We start from the raw sequence: 6000 nt of genomic DNA, 5'->3' as shown, positions 1-6000 counted from the left end.
AACATACTCCCCTTGGAGGTGTTCAAGTTTTATAAAACATGACACTCCCCAAATGAAATACCCCTGAAGATCTGACTTGTCTTATCAGATGCCTGTTTTCAAATTCAAGTCACAGTGCCACCATGACTATCCCTAATTTATTCAGCGGTATGTCAGGCATTAGCTGTTCACTGAAAACTGGTAACCTTAATCATTGTTCCTTGAAGGAAATATTTTTACTCCCTGTTGTAAAGACTTTGAATAGTTATTCATACCCCCTTCTGTGAACATGAGAAAATTATACTTTCTCACCCTCTTTCAGTTAAGCAAAGCTACTAATTCCGGCCAATGATGAGTGCATTTAACTGCTAGTACAAGGCTGTACAACATTTGCTTTTGGGTCCACAGTGATTACAGAGGAGGCCTCATGTTGAGATGGCTGAGTCTAAAAACAGGCAACCTTGATCTTGTGTGCTTATTGGGAGGATAGTATTGGAGAGACAAATACGGTCACAGCAAACTGCATATATGGGACAGTTCACATTTTGAGATTACTTGTTACTGTAACACAGATTAGCCCATCCTAACCAAAATGATCCCATAACAAATAACATTCAGATTGTCTAAGGCTAATGATGGAGATACAATTTCAATAGGGGTTAAGGCATTTGGACTTCATAGTCCCATTTCACAATATTGACCAAGATTTACATTCTCCCTGGGGGTGGATCTACAACTGATGGAATCACAATACTCTCAGTCTTGGGGAAATGCGCCATTGCCTCCTACCAGTGGACACACAATTCTTCTCTTAACTTAAACTATATGGTCCTTAAGGGTAGAGAGCATATTGTAGCAGCTAAAAATTTTTGAGCCCTGAAGTGGGCATGCCAAGTATGGTGTTAAGTGCTTTCCATAATTTTTATTTTAAATGCTCAGAGAAACGATAGAAGAGAAGTGTAATCATCCTTCATTTCATAGCTAAGGAAACTGGAGCTGAAGGAGTCTAACTGACATGCATAGCTAGATCTTGATGAAACCTAGACTTACTTTGGCAGCAAAGCCTGAGCCAAGCTCAGGCAGAGGGCTTTGTCCTTCTTTCTTCCAAACTGCCTGGGACTCAGCTTCTGGGTTTCTGGGTTTTATTTGTTGTTGTTGTTTGCTTGTTTCAATCTGTGAAGCCTGCTCTCCTCTTGATGATTAGAAACCGTGAGTGCATGTCTTCTTTAGGGGAAGTGGCTTGTGGCCTTGCCCTGTGATCCTCTGATAAGAATAGCTTCTCAGAAATACAACCCAATAGACCAAACTTTCACACGAAGATATGAAATGAGAGAAGAAGGAAGGAGAAGACAGACTGATAGAGGTCTTCATGCACATGCAAGATGGGGAAAGGAAAAAGAGGAATTTGCATTCTTTCATTGGACTATTACATTCTTTCATGTCTAATGCCAAACATACAAATATGATAATATAATAAGAGAGTAACAAAAGTGGTGTGAGCACAGCTCAGCAGAAAGATTGGCTAACCCAGGGGAGTGACAGAAATGTTACTGGAGGTGTCAGTGGTGCACTGGAGTTTAAAATAGTAGGAGAAGTTTTCCAGGCCGTCAAAGTATGGGGATTTGATGAGAGTGTTTGCGTTTGTTATTGTTGTTGATGGTGGTGGCGATGTGTGTGTGTGTGTGTGTGTGTGTGTGTGTGTGTGTAGAGAGAGAGAGAGAGGAGTTTTCAAGTACTGTATGTATTTTAAGGAGATTGAATAATCTAAGGCGAGGAGCATTTAAAATAATAGCAGAATAAAAGTTAAATACTTAGAAACATACAGCAATGAAACAAAATGACCTCTAAAGGGTCTTTTAAGTATGTTTCCATCCAGAAAGGGTCTCTATAGCCCCTATTCTTATTTTTTATTCCCACTGTCCCCCAGAACTGTCCATTCTTAGGTGGCATCCAAGATTCTGTCCATTCCTGCTCAAGCCCACCTGCCACCTTTATCCATAACAGATAAACCTCCTGGTCCTACCAAGCCAGACAATCTATTGTCAGGAAAATGTTTTATGTTTCTCTTCTTCTGCAATCTTGCTGGAGCTCACTTTCCCCATCTTACTGTCTCAGGTCAGGTTCCCTGGGAAACAGACTCTGAGATGGAGGTTGGCGGTTAAGAGATGCTTAGGAAGGGTTCCTGTAGAAGAATGACGACACAGGGGAGCTGGGATGCATTTGCTGGGGAACTCTGGGGCTAGGGAGCCCTTCAGTGTTGTCCCAAGGTATGCCAAGCGATTCTCAGAAATACAACCCAATAGACCAAACTTTCACACAAAGATATGAAATGAGACATATGTTATGTCCTAGGCAAGCGATTTTGGAAGGAGTTTTGCAGGAGGCAGCTACCTTTGGCCAAGATTGATTCCTGGGATGTGAGCCTTCCACAGCCAACAGTCCCAGCTCACGGGATAATGACTGCCTTGGTTCTGTAGGGAATCTTCATGAAGCATTCAAGCATCCACCTTGCGATATATCACCTGAGCCCTGTTCAGTAGGTGGAATAGCAAGTCCTGTTTCTCCCCCATAGCTCTTTATTTTAAACCTCACGTGTTACCATGTGGCAGCATCCACTAGGAATGAGCTGTGGGCACCTGAGTTGTTGCCCAGGACACAGACCTGGATTCTGTACTGTGTTCCCCTTGCACCTATCTGCTACCTGAATTTCTTCCAGGTTCCCATATTTTCCTAGCTCTTGGCTATCTGCCTCAACTGTGCTCTCATGTCTAAGACTGAATGACTTACTCTGCCTACCTAATATTGTACTTGGGCTCTCCTTCAAGACTCAAGTACCTATGTATTACTGCTACTCAAAACCAGTTTACAGTGAATGTGTTAGCTTTAGTTGTTAGTTTAGGCAAGACCATGCTGGCGTAACAAATAAACCCTAAAATTTCAATAGCTTAACACATGCAGGTTCATGTTCTCCTGAGGATCATCCTACCAGTGGGCAATCCACAGATCCAGCTGACTCCATTTGGTGGTCCCACCACCTCAATATGTGTCTCTGTTATCACTGGGATGGTGATGGGCAAGTTCAGTGTCATGAAGGTCTTTCTCATTGCCTTGGCTCAAAAGTGAGGCTTATGTCTACAGTCTATGGAACAAAATGAGTCACATGCCCTGGCCTGACTGGGAGGGGGCCAGAAAATCTGGGAAAATGCATGGCTATTTAGTGAGCATTAAATGTTTGCCCACAATGAGGTCTGTCTGCTGGTAAATAGAATCATTCTTCGAGACTTGAGAAAGACTTTAAAAATTCTGTCAATCCCCAAGGGCCATATTCAATTGATTACTATAGAAAAGCAGTGTAATAAAAAGTTAAAAGACCTCTGAATCAGCCTTCTGTAATATTACCATGTGTGCCTTGAGCAAGCAGGGATCCTGGATCTGGCACGGCCTCAGTAAACCTCAGTGTTCCCATAAGTGAAGTGAAAAGATCAGACAAAACTTTCTCTTGGGTCCTTTTCAGTTCTAAGTAGAATCTACGGAGCTTGCATTTGAGCCATGCGTAGAAGATCTGGTTAATAAAGAACCACAGAAGATTCATTTCTTTCATTCAACAAATTTTTATGAAGTGCCTAGAACTTATCTTGCCATTGCTGGATATGATGGCAAACAAGAGAGATACATCTCTACTTTCTGGGATAATGCTAGGAAAAATATCTTTACTTTTTAATTCACATGTTAATATTTTCATTTATTGTCATTTATCTTGCCACCTTTGTATAACACTTTTATTTTTATTATAACGCTTGTTCTCTAAGTTGTAGTCATGAGTAGACACCTTCCATGCACTTGTATTAGTTTGCTGGGCCTGGAGAAACAAAGTACCACCTTCTGGGTGGCTTAAACCACAGAAATGTATCATCTCACAGTTCTGGAGGTGTATTAGGGTTCCTCAGAGACACAGAATCAATAGGATAGAGATAGATAGATAGATAGACTAGATAGATGATTGATAGATGGATGGATAGATAGATAGATAGATAGATAGATAGATAGATAGATAGATAGATAGGAGATTTATTATGGGAATTGGCTCACATAATTATGGAGGCCAAGAAGTCCCACAATCTGCCGTCTGCAAGCTGGAGACCCTGAAAAGCTGGTGGTGGAATTCAGTCAGAGGCCAAAGGGCGGAGAACCTAGGGGTGGAGTAGGGAGGGGGAAGCATGCTCTCATGTAAGTGCTGGAATCCTGAGGCCCGAGAACCAGGAGCTCTGAAGTCAGGGGGCAGGAGAAGATGGATGTGCCAGCTGGAACAGAGGGAGCATATGTGCCCTTCCTCCTGTTTGTTTGCGCTCTCCAGAGATTAGGTGATGCACGTGGGTGAGGGCAGATCTTCTTTACTCTAAGGATTCAAATGCTGATCTTGTCCAGAAACACTCTGAGAGATGCACACAGACATACTGTCTTACCAGCTATCTGGGCATCCCTTAACCCAGTCAAGCTGCCACTTAACATCAACCATCACAGGGGGCTAGAAGTCTAAGTCAAAGCTTTGGCAAGATTGGTTCCTTTTGAGGGCTGTGAGGAAGAATCTGGTCCAGGCTTCTCCACCAGCTGCTGGTGCTTTGCTGTTCATCTTTGGCATTTCTTGGCTTGTAGAAGCATCACCCAAATCTTTGACTTCAGTTCACATGGTGTTCTCCTTGTGTGTGTCTGTGTCCAAATTTCCCCTTTACATAAGGACACCAGTCATATTGGATTAAAGCCCACTCCAGTATGATCTCCTCTTAACTAATCATATCTGCAATGACCCTATTTCCAAAGAAGGTCACATTCTGGGGCACTGGGGCTTAGAACTTCAGTATACGAATTTTAAGGAGGCACGAGGTGTCCGTGACAGTGCTGTGTTAAGTGACTGGAAGGATGAATTTCCTTCTTCACTTGCACTTTCTTTCTTGAAGTTTTGTTTGAAGCTGCTTGAAGACATCTCTGCATCCTGTCTTATGTGGATGCTACACCCACTGCAGAGATTACTCGAGAGGTTGGAAAGGTTAGGAAAGAAAGACAGGATGCTTCTGAAGGGAGAAGGGTAAGAGTACAGACAAGGGAAGCTGTATTAGTCTGTTCTCACACTGCCAATAGAGACATGCCTGAGACTAGGTAATTTATAACGAAAAAGAGGTTTAATGGACTCACAGTTCCACATGACTGGGGAGGCCTCACAATCACGGCGGAAGGCAAGGAGGAGCAAAGGCACAGCAGGCAAGAACATTTGCAGGGGAACTCCCCTTTATAAAACCATCAGCTCTCATAAAACTTATCACTGTCACGAGAACGGCACAGGAAAGACCCACCCCCATGATTCAGTTACCTCTCACCTGATCCCTCCCATGACATACAAGAATTATGGGAGCTACAATTCAAGATGAGATTCAGGTGGAGAGACAGCCAAACTGTATCAGAAGCTTTGCCAAGAAGACCCGGAGAGTAGCAGGAACTCTCCTCTGTTCCTTGGCATTACCCTGGGAAGGCTGTGTGGCTCACCTGGGGACTGTGCCTCTGGCAGGAAAGTCTTGTGCAGTCTGCTCCTGAGAGAAGGCATGGCTTCTGGAATGAGACGATCAGTAGCACAGATGGGCTGAAGATGAGACGTTACATTCCACATTCCCAGAACCATAATATCCCCCAGATTCCTGTGTGTCCTTAAGGAGAGAAAGTCAGAATGAGAACTGACATTTAATTTCCTGCTACTCTAGAGAAACAAGAAATGGAATTTGTTAATTTTTAAAATAAAAAAAGTGAATTTTTTATATTTATGGAATGTGTGATTACAAATTCACATAAACTTCCTTGTCTAATTTTTTTTCTTTTCTTTTTCTTTTTCTTTGAGACTGAGTTTCGCTCTTATTGCCAGGCTGCAGTGCAATGGTGCGATCTCGGCTCACTGCAACCTCTGCCTCTGAGGTTCAAGCGATTCTCCTGCCTTAGCCTCCTGAGTAGCTGGGATTATAGGCATGTGCCACCACG

This window comes from Pan paniscus, chromosome 12 (assembly GCF_029289425.2).
Source record: "Pan paniscus chromosome 12, NHGRI_mPanPan1-v2.0_pri, whole genome shotgun sequence".
In the NCBI taxonomy this organism is placed as follows: Eukaryota; Metazoa; Chordata; class Mammalia; order Primates; family Hominidae; genus Pan; species Pan paniscus.
Note: the sequence above shows the minus strand (reverse complement) of the source record.